General features: G+C 46.6%; 1 protein-coding gene across 2 annotated transcripts in view; it reads left to right on the top strand.

The window, feature by feature from the left end:
* The first annotated feature begins 8,206 nt into the window (after positions 1-8,206).
* Positions 8,207-18,649, top strand: part of LHFPL2 (LHFPL tetraspan subfamily member 2) — a 187,711-nt gene continuing 177,268 nt past the window's right edge. For both annotated transcript variants that reach the window (XM_055436512.2, XM_055436510.2), the window contains exon 1: positions 8,207-8,443. The gene's annotated coding sequence lies outside the window, so the exon portion shown is untranslated. The remainder of the gene's footprint in view (positions 8,444-18,649) is intronic.

The raw sequence follows: 18,649 nt of genomic DNA, 5'->3' as shown, positions 1-18,649 counted from the left end.
CTGGCGTCATCCCGATTACTAATGATATTGAGCATCTTTCCGGGTGCTTATTGGTCACTCGTATATATTCTTCACAAAAATATCTATTTAGATTCCTTGCCAATTATTTTTATGATTATTGATTTGTAAACATTTCTTTATATACTATGGATACTCATCCTGTGTCAGATACACGTTTTGCAAAAATTTTAACCCACTTTATGTTTGTTTCTTTTTTACTTACTTGATGTCTTCATTCACACAAAAGGTTTTAGTGATTATGAAGTACAACTTATGTATTTTTCCTCTTTTGTTACTTGTGATGTTGGTGTCATATCTTAGAAGTTATTACCTAACCCAAGGTCATGAAGGTTTACTCCTATGTGTTCTTCTGGGAGTTTTATAGTTTTAGCTCTTACATTTAGATGTATGATCCACTTTGAGCTAATATTTGGTATGGTGTGAGGTAGGGGTTCATATTCATTGTTTTGTATGTGGATATCCAGTTGTCCCAGCACCGTTTGTAGAAAAGACTATTCTGTCCCTATTAAAATGTCTTCATACTTTGTTGAAAATCAGTTCACCATAAATGTATTGCTGAACTTTCCATTTTACTCCATTGCCTATATGTCTATCCTTATGGCAACATTATAATGTTTTGATTTTCATATCATTTTTATTTATTCTAAGACCTCATTTATTTTTTAAGTGAATTTATTTTTGGTTGTGCTGGTTCTTTGTTGCTGCACAAGGACTTTCTCTAGTTGTGGTGAGTGGGGGCTCCTTTTTGCTTGGGTGCACGCACTTGTCACTGCAGTGAGAATGAGCCTGCTCATCCTCTTAACAAGGTGCACAGGCTCAGTAGTTGTGGCATGTGGACTTCGTTGCTCCATGGCATGTGGAATCTTCCTGGACCAGTGATAGAACCCATGTCCTCTGTATTGGCAGGTGGATTCTTATCCACTGTACCACCAGGGAAGTCCTCATATTATTTTTAAAAAGCAGACTAGGAAAGCTATATATTTACAGGTTGGGAAGAGTGGTCTGAACTGGGAGAAGATTCTTTTTGCAGGAAAATCAATGTCAGAGGAGGAAATAAACATCTACTGAGCACTATTATGGGGCTTCTCTGGTGGCTCAGATGTTAAATAATCTGCCTGCAATGCAGGAGACCCAGGTTCGATCCCTGGGTTGGAAGATACCCTAATGAAGGGAATGGCAACCCACTCCAGTATTCTCACCTGGAGAATTCTATGGACAGAGGGGCTATTATAGGTTAGGCATTATAGTAGACACCTTACATACATTGTGATAACAATCATGTAACAGTTGTGATAACCTCATACAATAGACAGATCATACTCATTTAAAGGCAAGGAAACGGAACTTTGAAGAGGTTTAGTAACTTGCTTAAAATAATTTAGTAACCAGTGGAAGAAGTGGAATTTATACACAGACTTCAAACTCATGGTCTTCTCATTACAAGCAGCTTTTCTTACCACACAGCTAGTGAACGTAAAGCTGCATCTAAAGGAGTGGAGGGACTTGAATTCATTAATATCAAACATTTTTCTCATGTCACTCTAGGAAATTAAAGGAATACTTGTAACTATTTTGAAACAGTTGTCTGACAACTAAATTTCACAGGATATTTAAAGAAATCACTCTTTGACTATAAAAATTAGCCTTGTGGTTTGCTTTAATTTATTCTCACTTATATGACTTCAAAAGTGTTGAACATTATTTTGTATGATTAGCAGAGCACAATGCTATCCTATTGGAAGAAAAGTTAGAACTAATCTCAGCTATGTGGGTGGATTAGACGTCCCCTTAATTCTTGTTTTCATTGAAAACCTTCCCAAGGTTGTTCTGAAATGAACACAGGTCACAGTTGTCAAATGAGTTCTGTATGAAATAATAGAAGAAAAAGAATTGAGAAAGATTTGTGAAGTCAATGAAGAAATGGCATTATTTTTTTGTATAATTCAGTTGATAGAGGCTCCTTTCTTTCTTTCTTCTTTTTTATTTTTATTTTCTTAAGCACAAGGAGTATCCTCTGGATCCCAGAGTCTGAGTAGAAGTTAAGTTTAGATAACGCAGTTTTGGCCGTGGCAGAAACACCGTCTCGACAATCCTGACATCTCTTGTCAACTTTTTGCCCTCTGCTCTTCAGGGCAAGAGTTTACTGCTTGCCCTCAGTGAAGATGCCACACCTAGATGTTTAGATAGTTCAGTGTCGCTTATGTAAGATTCCCATGGCTCAATTCCTCTTAGAAGTCATTGCCAGGAAAAAGTTTGCTAAACTTAAGAACAACTATGATGCTTTTACCAGACCATGAGAACTATATTATTCATTGTACTTCATTCTTGTCTTGATTCTGGGAAGCCCAGAGCTAAATTTAATGCTCAACTATGGTAAAACAGGAGCAGCTTCCCTGGTGGCTCAGTGGTAAAGAATCTGCCTGCCAATGCAGGAGACGCAGGTTCAAAACCCAGGTCAGAAAGATCCCCTGGAAAAGGAAATGGCAACCCACTCCAGTATTCTTGCCTTGGAAATCCCATTGACAGAGAAGCCTCATGGGCTACAGCCTGTTGGGTCCCAAAATAGTCGGACACAACTTGGTGACTAAACAACAATGGTAAACCAGGATCCTGGTAAGAGGATGTCTGACCTTCTTCTGTTGCTTTTAATGAGTTACTCCAGGGCCATGTACTCCAGAATACATGTTAGAAATCATAATACTAAATATTTTTATTATCAATAGAAAATAATATATATTCTAACTCTAGCACTGTGTGAAAATAAAATGCCCAACAATTGGCTAGTTCTACAGGTGCATGTGTTTATACCCCTTGTTTCCAGAAAGAGGATTTTAAGAGAAAGTAAAAGAAAAATAACTTTCTTATAGACCATGTTTTCAGATGGGAGATTAGCTGTTTCGGTCTGGGTTATATTAGGCACAAGTATTCTCTTCACAATGCAGAGAAACAGCAGTTGTTTCCTAAAATTCTCATTCTAGCATAGTTATTAAACCATGATGGATATTTTCCAAATTTTATTGTAGGTACTAGTGATGGTAACAGTAAAACCTTACCTCCAAGAGGTTTTGAGAGCAAAGCATAATTCGTAATCAAAAACATAAAGCTTCTGAAAGTACCAGTCAGCCACCAGATGCCCAGCATTGTTGTTAGAAAGGGCTACCGCATGCTTTTTCAGGGTGATTTTATGCCTATCATGAATACTGCAAGACAGCTAATCCCCCAAGCTTCTTTGTATTTTGTTTCTCTTCTGAGAAAGGTTTGTAATCCAGGAAAATGTCTGCAGGTGAAGATTCAGAGTGAATAAAGGTTCGGTGAATTGAATTTGCCGGTTACCATGTTATTGAGCAGCTGAGAAGGCTGCAGGATTTACATGCAACTTATTCAGCTCCATTGCAATAAAACGTTCTCAAATTTCCATATGGAAATTTCCACCTCACTCCAGGGGTAAGCTCAATTGGATGAGGGCCAGATGCATTTATTTATGACAGTGACGACATAATTGGAGGAAATAAACAAAGCACCTTTTTAGGTTAAGTTTTGCCAGAGTCAGGTGGAGTCTAGTTATGGAACCAGAGGCAGAAATTTTGGCTGTTACGTTAGCAGAAGTCAGTGGCAAATTGAAACTATTGCTTCATTTATAGAAGAAAGGAAGGCCTGGAAGTAGATACTGTGGCTGGAAGATAAAACTGGCTGATAGCTCTTGGTTTTTACCAGAAGAGAACAAAGGCCCAAAATCTGTGTATTTTTTTCTCTCATGACTTCACTGTGGTGTCTTTTCAGGGCCATGTTTCTCCTTGGCTTGAGTGTGGACAGTGTCCTTAACAGATGTGTGAGAGGAAGGAAGTCTTCTCTACCGTTCATTAGGATTTTCTCAGGAGCCTAGTGGCCCTTTCTAACTTGGTCCCACTGGGAAACTCAGTATGCTCATCTGCATTTGTAATATTTGTTCTCAGTTGGAGACAGTTTGCTATTCTCACTCAACAAATAGTGTAGCACCTTGATAATGGGATTTCAGTAAAAAATAGGGAAATTTCTCTTGTATTTACAGGCTTAATTTTTGCCCTTGACTTAACAGCTAGTTGGAAGCAGAAATTGAAATATGACATTGCTAAGTCCATTGGAGATTTTGGCTCTAGGTCATTCCTATGGCCCAAAAGATGGCTTCTGTCTGACATAAATCAGACAGCACTAATTTTAATTGACAGAGCCCTTTTAAATTAGTAGAGATCCTCAAAATTGCCTTTTATCAATGTGTACTTGTCAAGGCAAAGGGATTCTTAGAATTTCAGATGGCTTCTTTGTATAATTAGATCTATGGAGTAAAAAGGCAGAAAGAAAATTTTAAAGAGATTAATTTTTCATTGGATCCCAAGTTGGTAAACTCCAAGTTTGCTAGTTTTCTTGAAGATTCTCAGTTTATATTGTTTCATTTTTAATGTGATCTTCAAAAGACGTGAGTTTCCAACTTTGTTTTGCACTGAAATCCTATGTTCACTACTATATGCTATTTTAGGAAATAGCAAGCTCTTAGAATGGGGGTGGTGGCAGTGGTGGTGGTTTTGAGGGGTGGATTTTTATGGAGATGAAAAGACAAACTTAATCAGTATTCAATGTGCTGACAACCATGAAAATATATCCAATATATCTGTCATAAATACATATTTTATTTACATTCCAAGCAGATTCATACACAGAATAGGACACGAAGTGTTCACACACGAAAAATATTTAACTTTGTGGATGCAAGTTACACTGAAAAAAGTGAAAGTGTTAGTCACTGAACAGTGTCCAACTCTTTGTGACCCCATGGATAGCAGTCTACCAGGCTCCTCTGTCCGTGGGATTCTCCAGGTAAGAATACTGGAGTGGGTAGCCATTCTGTTCTCCAGGGGATCTTCACGACCCAGGGACTGAACCCGGGTCTCCTGTATTGCAGGCAGATTCTTTACCGTCTGAGCCACCATGGTCGGATAAAATGTTTGCAGAAATGATCTGCACAGGCAAGTAAGTTCAGAATCACAACAATTCAGCCAGCACCAACTATAATTTTACATTATGACCCAGTGGCTCATAATTATTTTCTTCCAAGGTCTCCTTGTCATGTGACCAAACATTGTAGATATTCTTTAATTTCTTATAATTTCCTGCTCACTTATCTCCCAGTAAATATTTCTTGAACATTTGGCTGAAGCACATGATAGCAGCAGTATTCACAATAACCCAGTTCCTGCTATTGTTCTTTCTCCAGCCCTGCATTTCCAGAGAACTTAGCAGGCACTTTCTTCTTGAACTGCACCTTTTTGTGTCTCTTTCCTTCTCTTTTCCCTCTTGTTCCTACTTTCTTGCTTCCTATTAAGCGTAATTCATTTACTCTTCACATCCAAATGATCCTATCTATGGATACTTGCTTTGATTTTAGTCCAAATAGCAACAAATGTGGTTCTGAGAAAATCTTTTAGATTTCCCAGGTGGTTTTCCTGTGAATTCAACAACACAAGGTATAAAACAGGCGTGAACTCCCTTATTTACATGTTCCAGTAGATATTTACTGCATGAGACCCCGTGAAAAATACAAAGATTTGAGGCTCAACTCTAGCCCTCAAAGAGACTAAAATGTACATGCAGCATCAGCTGGAGTACATACATATGAGACATAACACAACTCAATAAATACAGGTCATCCTGTGATGTCATGTTCAAGTACTCACCATCCATGAGAGTAACTTTTTGTGGTTTTCTTTGTTCACTAATGCATTCACAGTACTTGAAACAGTCGCTGGCATACAGTAAGTACTCAACAGATGTGTGGAATGAAGTAGAATCTATCTTTTAAGCATATAATTAAGTACAGTACAGTCTATTCCATTACCAGCATGTTTTTATAATGAAAGCATATGTAATAGAAATTAACTCATTAATGACTGATAAGCAGGGAAAGGATGTTGGTAAAATGGGGTAGTCATGTTGGTTCATATGCAATTGTTGCCAGCACCTTAGTATTCTGCACCATCAAGGAAGAGCAGCTACAAACAAAACACAGCAGAATTCCACTTGTGGAGGACACACAGCGCTATGCCCAGTGCTCATTTGCTCTATGTTCTTTCCCTTGGATTGGTTTAACCGTGCGCTCTAACTTGGGAGGGGTGAATTCACCTCTTATTTGTAGATCTTGTGCTTGTTTTCCTAACTCAGCAGCCTCTAACCACTCTCCTTCCAATCTCTTCATTAGTTACCTCCATCATTTTACAAAGTCCTATATTTATGTTTACTATAACATTTATTAGGAATAGAACATGGCGCTTGAGTTCTGCTGGATTTTTTTTTTTTTTTGGAATGGGTTACTCTTTTTTGTTAGTGCTCTGGTTGCAATGTTATATAGTATCTGAGCTGTTTGTTTCTAATCCTATTTTCCTCAGAAGCCTTGTTATCTCTAGTTTCAAAAATGGGAAGAACACACATCTTATAGAAGAAATGTGGTACAACACACTTCATTTTCAACAAAGATAAGTGGGATTTGGCTTTGGGAGAAGATGAAAGACAGCATTCCAGTTCTGGCAAGAGCATCAGCAACTCCCACCTTCCATACAGTATGGAACCCTGGGGCACTGTCAGGGAGGATCTCCTTGCTTGTTAGCGTGCAAGGCTCCAAGGAGCTGATTGATGGATGGTTTGAATGGGAAAGTTTTAAAGTAATTCAGAATTTTCTGTGGCAAAGTGCCCCCTAGAGCTTCTACAACAGGAAGTAGCCTGCCCAAATGTGCTGTGTGCTCAGTAATGTCCCACTCTGTGTGACCCCGTGGATTACAATCCCCCTACAGGGGGTCCTCTGTCCATGGGGATTCTCCAGGTAAGAATACTGGAGGGGGTTACCAGGCCCTCCTCCAGCGGATCTTCCCAACCCAGGGATCGAACTTACGACTTTTGGGCCTCCTGCATTGGCAGGCAGATTCTAGGGCCACCTGGAAAGCCCAAAGCAGTGTTCTAGAACCATTAACCTGTAGCTAGATGTGTGCATGTGGATGCCAGTACAAAGAAGGCCAGAGCAGGGAGCTAGGGAGGAGACCACTGAAGCTATGAAGTCCCCAAACTGCAAGAATGAGGAAGGTGGCAGTGGACTTGGAAAGGACATTAAAGGTGAAGAATCAATGGGACCGGCTCTTGGCCATGGAGGAGAGAGGCCCCGAATTGACTTCTAGGGTCTGAGTTCAGGCGACTAGTGGGTACCAATGACTCAGGTAAGAGGCTGAGGAGTTGACAGGAAAAAAAAGACAAGAAGGGTTTGCCTGGCTAAATGCTCCGTGCCGACGTCAAAATCTCAATGAATCTTGTCACCTTAATTTCTGACCATTTAACTCTGGGCTCTTTGCTCCCACCCTGGGGGCGTCAGTTCGTGAGTCCCCTCCCTGGACAAGGATGTCCTTCCAGGCTATTAGCTAAAGGGCCTTCGAAATTCACTCCGAAACCGTATTTTAAGTTCAGGGGAGGATGTTTCAGGATCTCAAACAACCAATTTACATATATTCTTTGTGGCTGTTTGCACTGAGTTTCCTGTCTTAGAAACTCACAAGGCAAGGAAATTGCCGCGCGGAGCCTCGACTCCGGGAGGGGAAGGAGAGGATAGGGGTCCAGGCACCCCCACCGCACCCTCCGACTTTGGATCCTCCAGGATCAGCGCACGGACAACCTTCGCACCTGGGGAACCGCTCCGGGAGCCCCAAGGCCAGCGGTCTCACCCCTGAGCCCGCCGTCTCACCCCGGACTCCGCGGTTCCCCGCCTCCCCCGGCCGGGCTGAGCGCGCTCTCCCGACTCCTGGAGACGGTTTTCCGAAACCGCGCCGGGAGCTCCCTGGGCCCAGCTCGGGGGACCCTCGCCGGCCTCGGGGAGGCGCCGCCGCCGCCCGACGGGCGCAGGGACCAGCTCCCAGGCCCCGGGGCCTCCGCCCCTCCTCGCGGGGACCCCCTCGCGCCCACACCCCCCGGGGCCCGCGGGACACTCCGCCCCGGAGGCCGGGCCTCGGCCGCGCGCCCCGCCCCGCGCCGGGAGAGCCCCGGGCCCGAGCCCTCCCCGGACGCCGGCCGGGAGCAGGGCTCGGCGGCGAGGGGGACTGGGCGGCGGCGCGGGGCCGGGACCTGGGCAGGCAGGCTCGGCGGCCGCCTCCTCTCTCCGCCCCGCCCCTCCGTCCCCTCCCAGCCTGCTAGCCCCGCGGCGGCCGCGGTCGGCGCTCTCGCCTCGCCGCCGCCTCCCGCGCCCGGGACCCGTTGCCTCCCGCCGCGCCCCCGCCTCCCGCCTCCCGCCTCTCCCTCCGCCCTCCGCCTCCTCCTTCCCCGCGCGCCCGGCGGGGCCGGAGACACCGAGAGGTGGCTGCGGGGAGGCGTAACGGGGAGCCGCGGCTCGGAGCCGGGGACGCCGAGCCGGGACCGGGTGAGTCGGAGCGGCGGGGCCCGCGCGCAGCCTCGGCCCGCAGGGCTCCCGGCGCGGCGCCCACCGGGCCCGCGCGGAAGGGGGACCGGGGCTGGGGAGGTGCTGGCGGGACGGGTGCCGGACGCTGGGGAAGGAGGGAACGCCGCTTCGGCTCTGGCAGCCGCGACCGCCCGCCGCAGAAGTGGAAAAAAAGTTGTGCCTGGAAAGACGATTTGCCGGGAAGTCGGCGCGAGCCCAGCTTTCTCGCCGCCGCAGGCGTGCTTCGGCCGGCGCGCGGGTCCCGGGTGCCGCCGACTCCGGACTCGGCGCCCGGGGCCGCCCGGTGGTCGCCCGCGCGGGCCCGGCCTGCGTGGTGTGGGTCAAGCCGGCCGCAGACGTCAGCTGCTGCTCGGATCTGGGCTGCATTTTTGTGGGCAGCGCAGGGATCGGGGGTGAGGGCTGGAGGGGGGGCGTGGGCGTGGAGGGGGAAGACCGCATCTGGGCGGGCTGGGTTGAGCTCAGGGATGGGGTCAAGGACCGGGGGAAACTCTTACGGGTTTCTGGATGTTTTCAGGCACGGAGTTGTGTGTGTGTGCGACTTCCCCCCCCCCCCCCCTTTCATTCAGCGGTCCAGGTCCTTTGAACTCAGAAGGGAGAAAGCGTTTTCTTCGATCCTGCTCACCTTTTCTCTTGTTTCAGGAGGGTCATGAGTTTTATGAGAATCTTTCAGCTGGTTTCCTCAATGGGAGTAACTGAGAGGAAAGACGAAGTCTCACCCCCCGCCCCCAATCCTCACTCCCACCCGGGCCATTTCCTGTATTTTGCGGATACTGTGATCCTGTGCGTGCATCTAGATTGCCATCAGTGACCCACATATAAAAGTAGACCTTCAGTCTGAAATCGCAAAGCGGCCTCTATAGATAAGTCTGTGTTGGAGCCGGAGCGGGCAGAGGTATGGGGGGGGCGGGGTGTGTTAGAGCCGGCCGCTGGGAGTTAAACCTGAGTAATCGGGTTGAGTTGCGAGAGACGTTTCTCGTCCGCACGTTGCTTTTGCTTCGCCCATTCGATTGAGCGCTCCACCCGCGCCAGGTTTGAGCGATGACGGATGCTAATTACCTTGGTATCGCTCTTTCCCTGGTATTCCTGACTCTTTGCTACTGGCCCTCTTTAAAAAAACGACTTCTCTCTTGCAAACATAAGAGATAGGAAACACATGCTGGTGGGAAGGGAGATGAAATGTTTTAAAGGTAGGGAAAAGAAAGAAAAGCCAAGATTCTCATTTCTTTTTGCTGTCATACTGTGATAGACTTGTTATTAATCTTTGTCAGCGATCTGATTCTGAAAAAATAACGTTGGAGGAGTTTGAGGTCATACCAGATAAAACCCACTGTTACAATATTTTTCCTGAGTGGTCACACAGAGGGCAGATCATGGAGATTGTTGTGGTGTGTTTGCAAAGGGTGCAGCAAACATTTTACTCCAGGGAAAAAGATAGTGTGTCTTGCAGGATGGGAGTGGGGAGGGGAAATCGTTTATCTTCAGAGCAGTCCAATTAGGAAGAATAATTGCACTGCAAATGAACATTCTTGAATCTAATATAATTTGCATCATGATACACAAACCAGTAATTTGTCTTTAGGAAGAAAAAACGAATCTTTGTGGATTAGAACAAAACAAGTGCCTTCTGGAAAAAGTAATGTATGCTATTTATGCACATGGATGGGTCTCAGATCTGCCCATTGACTGACTGCAGAGATTTTACTGCAGGCAGTGTTTAGGAAGGGCAGGGAGGAAAAGTCCAAGGTAGGAGAAGATAGAAAATATATAGAAAACTACCCATTTTTAATGCACAACATATACAGCTTCTCAAGTTCTTTATTGGACTTCCCAGGTAGCGCTATTGGCGCTACAGGCTTGCCAATGTAGGAGACATAAGAGACACAGGTTCAATCCCTGGGTGGGGAAGGTACCCTGAAGGAGGAAGTGGCAACCACTCCAGTGTTATTGCCTGGAGAATCCCCATGGATTGAGCAGCCTGGCCGGCTACAGTCCATAGGGTTGCAAAGAGTTGGACACGACTGAAACAACTAACACACACACACTCAAAAGCTTCTTCATTGCGAAGAGTTGACAAAATATAGGAGATACAGATTGGGACTCTTGGGTTCCCAGAGGTGTCACTTACTACCGGAACCCGGGACAAGTTATTTGATTTCTCTCCGCATTGGTTTCTGTGTCTGTGAAATGATGATGGTAAAGTTCAAATCAAAGAATCACCTTGATGTTTAACTGTGATTATGTACTTTTATATAGAATTTAGGGTGGTGCATCACACTGGGTAAGTACTCAGAAAATGTTAATGGTGTTTGTCTAGTACTTCAAATGCCCAGGAAAAAGCAGTGCCATTCAAAGAGCCAGGTTACCAGGATGGTTGATGGCTGGCCTCAGTTGAGGCTGTCCCTGTGCCCCCAGCAGCCCACTGTCAGGCACATTTGATCTTTCTAGGGCTGCATCCTGGTGGCCCCTCAGGTCAGCCTTTTCTGGGACTGTAGCGGTGAGGAGTGTGCAGCGCAGGTTCCACGTGGCTCTGACGACCTGAGACAGCTGTGGCCTGCAACTTCAGCCTCACTGCGCCCTCGCAAGGGCGCCTTCTCAGGTCCCACCGAAGCAAATACAGACATTTATTTGAGGAAAAAAGTGGACATGCTGTCTCTCTTGGGAATTCTAAAGCAACGTTTTACTCAGTGTTCTTTGCTCTTAGAAAGATATAAATAGTAACCAAATACCTGATCTCAAGAATTTATTCCAAAAAGCACCTGCAACGTATGCCTTGGGGTTAACAGTCCATTGCCCAGGTCTTCCTAAGATTATACCTAGCTGCTGAATGAACAAAAGACATTCTTAGCAAAACAGTAGTTTTTGGAGCTAGGGAGCTATGCTGCATATTGCTTTTCTAATTTGCGGGGGCGGTGGGGGGGATGCGGGGCATGCCTTTTGCTCATTCATCCGTTCTTTTATCCAGTCATTCGCAGATACCCAGTAACCTCTCTGGTGGGCCAGGCTCTGTTCTGACGTCTGGTAACAGAAACCAGGAGCAGGCCTCTCCACTCACAGAGCGCTCATGCTGGGTGGAGAAGCAGACTGTGCGGGAAGGAGCTCCGTAAACTAGAGAAGCTCTCGTTTTGTTTCAAAGTGCCTGTGCTGAGCAACTAGTGTGCTGGGCGTGCAACTCTTCCACAAGCCAGCCAGCTTGGAGGGAGGTGATCTGGCTGGGGATGGCGACTGTGGGCAGCTGGTCTTATGGGTCCTCTACAGGGAGAAGGAAGAAAAGGGGGCCTGTTTTTTCTGTGCTTTATAATAAAGTATGTGTTCTATTTGAGTAGAATCACCAGCCAATATGCCAGGAGAACCAGTAGGGGTTTTACTCAGAAGTGAGACTTCACAGCCTTAAAAAGCAAAGAAGGAATCAAAGGTCAGATCTGACCATCAGCTTATAAAACCCAGGTTGTGTTCAGGAGGAGCCGGGTCTGGTACTAAATAGCTGACTCTGTATTGGCAGGCAGGCTCTTTACGACTGGCGCCACCTGGGAAGCTGACAGGAGGCAGAGCCGAGAGCAAAGGGAAGAGTGGGTAGTTAGTCCCTCAGGTACCTTCAAGGTTGCTTGTTTTCCCATGACTTTCAAGGTTACAGTAATACCTGGTACAATGAGAATGCGTATGTCTGGAGTCTGAAGGCTTGAAATGGTATAAGGTCATCAGGGCACTGAGAGTAGTTGTGTGGACTAGAGGCAAAGTTGTGTAGGGAAGTCCCTGTGGGCGTTGGATCTTGGATGCCGAGCTGAGGAGTCTGAGCTTCATCTTGAAAGCTGTGTGGAAGATGGGGAATGAGCAGGTGAATTGACCTGTTGAAGCAGGTGATTGATGTGATCAGACTGTGCTTTAGAAGCAACTCTAGGTGGGCTCGACGGCAAGAGGCGAGGGCTAGGAATAGCAGGTGAGCTGGTGGGCTCGTGTAGGAATCCTGGTGGGACTTGGTGAGGGAAAGTGGGAGAGGCCTGGAGAAGCGGACCACACTTCCTTACTAAGGGCTGGGCTCTTAGTAAGAGGGAGCCCGGGGTGACTGGGCTGGGACGTGCGCCTTTCACTGAGGTGAGCAGCCATGGTGAGCCTCAGTTTGGGGAGATGGCGAGGAGGAGTGAGTTCACTGACTCCACCGCTGAGCTGTGAGCCTTCTGGGGAGAGATGCCCACCAGAGCGTTGGATCCACAGGCAGGGGAGAGAACTGGAAGTGGAGATGAAAGGTGGAGTTATTTTTACAGTAGTGGTCAGTGGTTGACTGGCCTCTTGAGGTTTACTGAATAGCGTTCAGGGTGACAGTAATCTGTGTCCTTGTAATTGAATTTTTCTCTTTCATCCTTTCAGTTAGCCTAACAGGGCTAATCAAGCCGCTGACTTTGGCCTTCAGTGACCAGACTCTTACTGGTGTTCTTTTGCCGATTTGGTGAGATCTGTTTATGCTGTTTTGAACCGAGATAGTGTAGAGGGAAATACACAGGAAGGCTCTGAATGTATTCAGTCGCTAGGATGTACAACTGATACATTTGCTCATCCACCATCCCCAGGACATCCACATATTCCCGATAGACCGGGTTCTTCCCAAAATTCCTCGGTACAAACCCTGACCCCCGTGGTGATGGTCTTTGGAGGCGGCATCTTGGGAAGGTAATGTGTTTAGATGGGGTCATCAGGGTGGAGCCCCTGGGATGGGATTAGTGTCCTTCTTCAGAAGAGAGAGTCTGCAGGGAACTCAGACAGGGGCTCTGTGACAGACTGGAAGGGTGGGTGGGGAGGGAGATGGGAGGGAGTTTTGGGAGGCAGGGGACATGGGTATACCTATGGCTCATTCTTGTTGATGTCTGACAGAAGACCACAAGATTCTGTAAAGCAATTATCCTTCAATTAAAAAATTTAAAAATAAAGAAGAAAAGAGAATCTGAAACACACTCTTCCCACCATGGTGGAACTGGTCATCTGCCAGGAGAAGGGTTTCTCTGGGAACCGAGTCTGTAGGCACCTTGAGAACTTGTATTGAATACTTGGAGAGCTATTGTTTCTGTGTCTACCTGGGACAAGGCTTATCTGCCTCCTATTTTGAAGTTACCATGTGGCCCTAAGGGCTTCCTAGGTGGCTCTAGTGGTAAAGAACCTGCCTGCCAATGCAGGAGACTCAAGACATGTGGGTTCAATCCCTGGGTTGGAAAGATCCTCTAGAGTAGGAAATAGCAACCCAGTCCAATATTCTTGCCTCGAATATTCCACAGAGGAGCCTGGCGGGCTACAGTCTGTGGGGTCACAAAGAGCTGGACATGACTTAGCAGATACACAATATGGCCCTCAGTTCAGTTCAGTCGCTCAGTCATGTCCGACTCTCCGCGACCTCATGAATCACAGCACGCCAGGCCTCCCTGTCCATCACCAACTCCTGGAGTTCGCTCAAACTCATGTCCACAGAGTCGGTGATGCCATCCAGCCATCTCATTCTCTGTCGTCCCCTTCTCCTCCCGCCCCCAACCTTTCCCAGCATCAGAGTCTTTTCCAGTGAGTCAACCCGTCCCGTGAGGTGGCCAAAGTATTGGAGTTTCAGCTTTAGCATCAGTCCTTCCAATGAACACCCAGGATTGATCTCCTTTAGAATGGACTGGTTGCAAGAGGCTGTTAATTTGAATTTCATTTCATTTGTATAATAAACATACATGTGCAAAGTAGGCCCCAGTGCAAGCATGCTATTTGATTTGTGTTTAGCTGTTACTCCTCTTACTGTTGTGGATTTAGGGTACAGTCAGTGGAATTATTAATCATCATCATTCTGATGATTGACGTCATTCTGAAGGAGGTAGGCTAAAATTCTGATTATTTTGGACTCATGGAGTTACAGATGACTATTTTCTTTATTTTTCTGTTTTTCAGATTTTTAAAAAATAGCATGTTACCTAAAAAAAACAGAACGAAACAGTTGGTGTTTTTTTCCGTTCTTTGCGCAAAATGCCAAATCGGCAGTTTTGGCCACAGCGCTGCCTACCTCCTTACATCTGTGCTATGTCCATGGTGGAGACGGTCTCTGTCTTTAAGAAGACTTGAAATTCCTGTTTGTTGGAAATGTAGTTGTGGAGGAACATAACCAGGACTGAGCCCTGTGACCCAGGGCCAGAATGGGGCACCTTCCTCCCAGTCGTAGGGAAGAACCCACTTCTTCCCATCGATTCCCTTTATATGTTTCATAAACACTGGAAGTGTGATCTGAGAGGCATTTCACTTCTATCGCTAAATGTGTCCGATCGATATGTACCGAATTAAATATCTACCTATGTGTGTGTGTGTTAGTCACTCAGTTGTGTCCGACTCTTTGCGACCCCATGGACTGTAGCCCACCAGGCTCCTTTGTCCATGGGATTCTCCAGGCAAGAATACTGGAGTGGGTTGCCATTTCCTTCTCCAAAAAGGCTGATGAAAGTGTATAAAATCAAGATGATAGCCGTACTTAGCAGCACAGTCGCAATAAAGCATCACTGAGATCTGAGGAAGTATTACCTCCTTAGGAGTTCCTGCTTTGGACTGGGTTAGCTTGAGACAGTGAATCACCCCAGTGTCCTAAGTCCATCAACAGGAACACAGATGCTCTATTTGTCATAAATATCTATTAAATCTTTTAAACTGATAGCCAGCCATGCCAAGTTAAGAAGAATCTTGGCCCACATTTTCCTTCTCTCCTGTTTTAATCAAGGCTGCTCAGAGCTAGCCCCCAGCACGCCAAGTCCATCTACCTATATATGTGTGTAAATTTACTGATGTGTGAGTTTTGTTTTTTTTTATCTTGTTTTCAGTTGTCTAGCAGAACTCAAGCCAGCAATGAGATCTTAAATATCCCTTTAGCATCAACCTCCTCACATTCCCAGAAAATTAAAGGGATCATCCTTCCTCTACCGATTCTATTGTTCAGCATTTTCTTTCTTTCCACACCGCGCTGTGTTGTCAAGGGCATCTGAAGTTCAAGCTTCCTTTCTCCCGAGGTGGGCTGCTGTTGGGCTGAATTTCACATGTCATTTTCCAGTTTGGAGGCAGTTCAGTTCAGTCGCTCAGTCGTGCGACTCTTTGCGACCCCATGAATCACAGCACACCAGGCCTCCCTGTCCATCACCAACTCCCGGAGTTCACTCAAACTCATGTCCATTGAGTCGGTGATGCCATCCAGCCATCTCATTCTCTGTCGTCCACTTCTTCTCCCGCCCCCAATCCTTCCCAGCATCAGAGTCTTTTCCAGTGAGTCAACTCGTTGCATGAGGTGGCCAAAGTATTGGAGTTTCAGCTTCAGCATCAGTCCTTCCAATGAACACCCAGGATTGATCTCCTTTAGAATGGACTGGTTGGATCTCCTTGCAGTCCAAGGGACTCTCAAGAGTCTTCTCCAGCACCACAGTTCAAAAGCATCAATTCTTCGGTGATCAGCCTTCTTAGCCAGTTGTTTAAAGATGCCCATAACTGCATAGACAGTAGTCTCTTTTAATCTTCAGGTAAGCCATGTGCAATGCACTTATTACTCCAGACAAATTTACCTTTGAAAATTTTATAACTTTTTTCTCACCCCTAGGTATCACATTTTCTGAAACTAGAAAGAATATGCTGGCCAATCTGGCAGCTACAAACTAACCAGCAAGCAGTGTTTTTGTGTGTATAAATGATTACCATTTGTATATGAAATAAACACTTAAGGAAAACACCACTCACAACTTCAGAAATAATCTAAAACCACATCCATCTTTTTTTTTTTTTTAATGGCTACCTGTGTATTCCTGGGGCTTCCCTGGTGGTTCAGTCAGTAGAGAATCTGCCAGCAGTGCAGGACAGCACAGGAGACCTGGGTTCAATCCCTGGGTCGGGAGGATCCCCTGGAAAACAGAATGGTAACCCACTCCAGTATTCTTGCCTGGAGAATCCCACAGACAGAGGAGCCTGGCGGGCTACAGTCCATGGGGTTGCAAGAGTTGGACACTTACTGAGCAATGAAACCATCACACCATTCCTAGAAGATGATTCTGCATAGGGCAGTGTGTCTAAACAGATATTTACTCTGTCATTTGCTCATCTGTATAGTAGCCATTTTCAGGGCTTTTCTGTACTGGAAGCTCATAATTTACCAACCTAATTACTGATTCTGCACAGATCCATGCTGTAATATCTACTCTGGGGTGCCTGCTTACACAGGTGACTGTAGGTCTTTTTGGATTCAAATCCTTTTGGTAAACAGGTTGCTTAGGTTGTCTTGTGTTTTTTTTTTTTTTTTCTAATGTGCTTTTCCCAGTTTGTGCTTTGATCTGTAGTTCATTTCTTGATTAGTAAAGAAAGGGTGGCGTCAAACTGAGCTAAGCTGGTATAGAAAGTGAAGCCGCTCAGTCATGTCCGACACCTTGTGACCCCATGGATTGTAGTCTACCAGGTTTCTCCGTCCATGGGATTTTCCAGGCAAGAGTACTGGAGAGGGTTGCCATTTCCTTCTCCAGGGGATCTTCCCGACCCAGGGATCGAACCTGGATCTCCCACATTGTAGGCAGGCACTTTTACCATCTGAGCCACCAAGGAAGTCAGTATGAGGGATGGTATGAGGGATATTTAAACTATAAGCCAAAGCCATAAAGAGCGGTAGTCAGGTACAGAGACCAGCCACGATGAGAAGTAAGAACCCAAGTGGTGGCAGCCATGAGGAAGTGTGACAGGCTGTGTATACACATGTGTGGACGGGTGGCCGGGGCTAGGCTACACAGGGACCACTGCTTCCCTTGATCTGTGGGCCTGACGTATGTTAGCTTTCTTAGCTACTAAATTAGTCAACAAAACTTGCATTTAAAAAAAATCTTTTGTTTATTGAGCTGCATCGGGTCTTCATTGCAGCATGTTGGTGGGACCTAGAGAGCCCACGCTTCCTGACTAGGGATCGAACCTGGGCCTCCTGCATTGGGAGCGTGGAGTCTTAGCTACTGGACCACAGGGAAGTCCCTAAAACTTGCATTAAAAAAAATAAAATTTAAACCTTTTAAAATAAGAACTGTCATTAAGTTAGATTTCCCTTAGCTTCCATACGTGTATTTGATTTTTAAAATCTTGACTGTAGGACTTCCCGTTTCTTCTTGTCGGCTTCCAGCTTTCTCATCCTGATGCGTATTGTTCAGCCTGCTCGATGGTTCCGAGCTCTCACTGGTCATCTGTCACGTCAGCCACCCCTCTGAGCTGACTGTCATTCCTCAATTCATTCTGCTCCCCAGCCGTCCAAGGTCTTTGCTCCTTTTCTGCCTCTGCTCTGTTCAGCCTCTCCTAGTCCTTCTCCTCGTAGTAACCAGGGGCGTGTCAGCCTTTGTAGGCGGCCAGAGGGCAGAGGGCTGGAGTCCGTGCCAAGATACAGAGGAAGCTAATCTGCTTGTGACCTCAGCCTCATTAACATCGTGCTGGGACCGAGAGCCTGCGTTCCACAGTGTTGTTTGACTTTGGCTTCTCTCTACTGACTTGAGGTCATGGGGTCCACAGTGCTGCCTCTTCAGGGAGGCAGACAGATGGAGGAGCCAGATGAGGATGTAGGAGACAGTCAGTACTTACCGCCTTCTTAAGGTTGGGCTTTGGATTGTCAGCTGTCACTGGGCTCTGCTGACAGTGATCTGGCCCTGAGACAACGCGAGTCAGACAAGACTTGAGTAAGGATTGTGAGGGGAGAAGGCCTTTTACAGGCTGGAGCCCAACTGGGTGGGCTGGTGAGCTGGGTATTCCCCAGATGGGTGAAAGTCCCGATGGAGGCCCTCTCCAGGCTTTAAAGCAGGGCTTCTCAGACTTGAATGGACACAGGAAGAGCCTGGAATCTTGTTAAGTCGCAGATTCTGAGTAAGCAGGCCTGGGAGGGCCTGGGATTCTGCGTTGCTGGCGTATTCCCATCAGGCTGGCACTGCTGGTTCCGTGGAGCAGGTTTGGAGGAGCAAGGCCTCACATGAGGCTGGACCACAACGAAGGCTGCGGAATTGCCAGCTGGAGGCTGAGCCCTGTGGAGGCCCGAGCAGGAGGGCGTGGTGCTCCCGATCGAGAGACGGATGCTTGCCCCTCTACTGGGACTGCACTGCGGACCCTCAGCCCTGTCACTGCCAGTGCGGTCTCTAACAGCCCCGAGCAGCAGTGCGGGATCGCCTTCCACCC

Source organism: Moschus berezovskii, chromosome 9 (genome assembly GCF_049115385.1).
Source record: "Moschus berezovskii isolate FMDL1 chromosome 9, NW_MosBer_1.0, whole genome shotgun sequence".
Taxonomy (NCBI): Eukaryota; Metazoa; Chordata; class Mammalia; order Artiodactyla; family Moschidae; genus Moschus; species Moschus berezovskii.
This window is presented reverse-complemented; position numbering and strand designations above follow the sequence as displayed.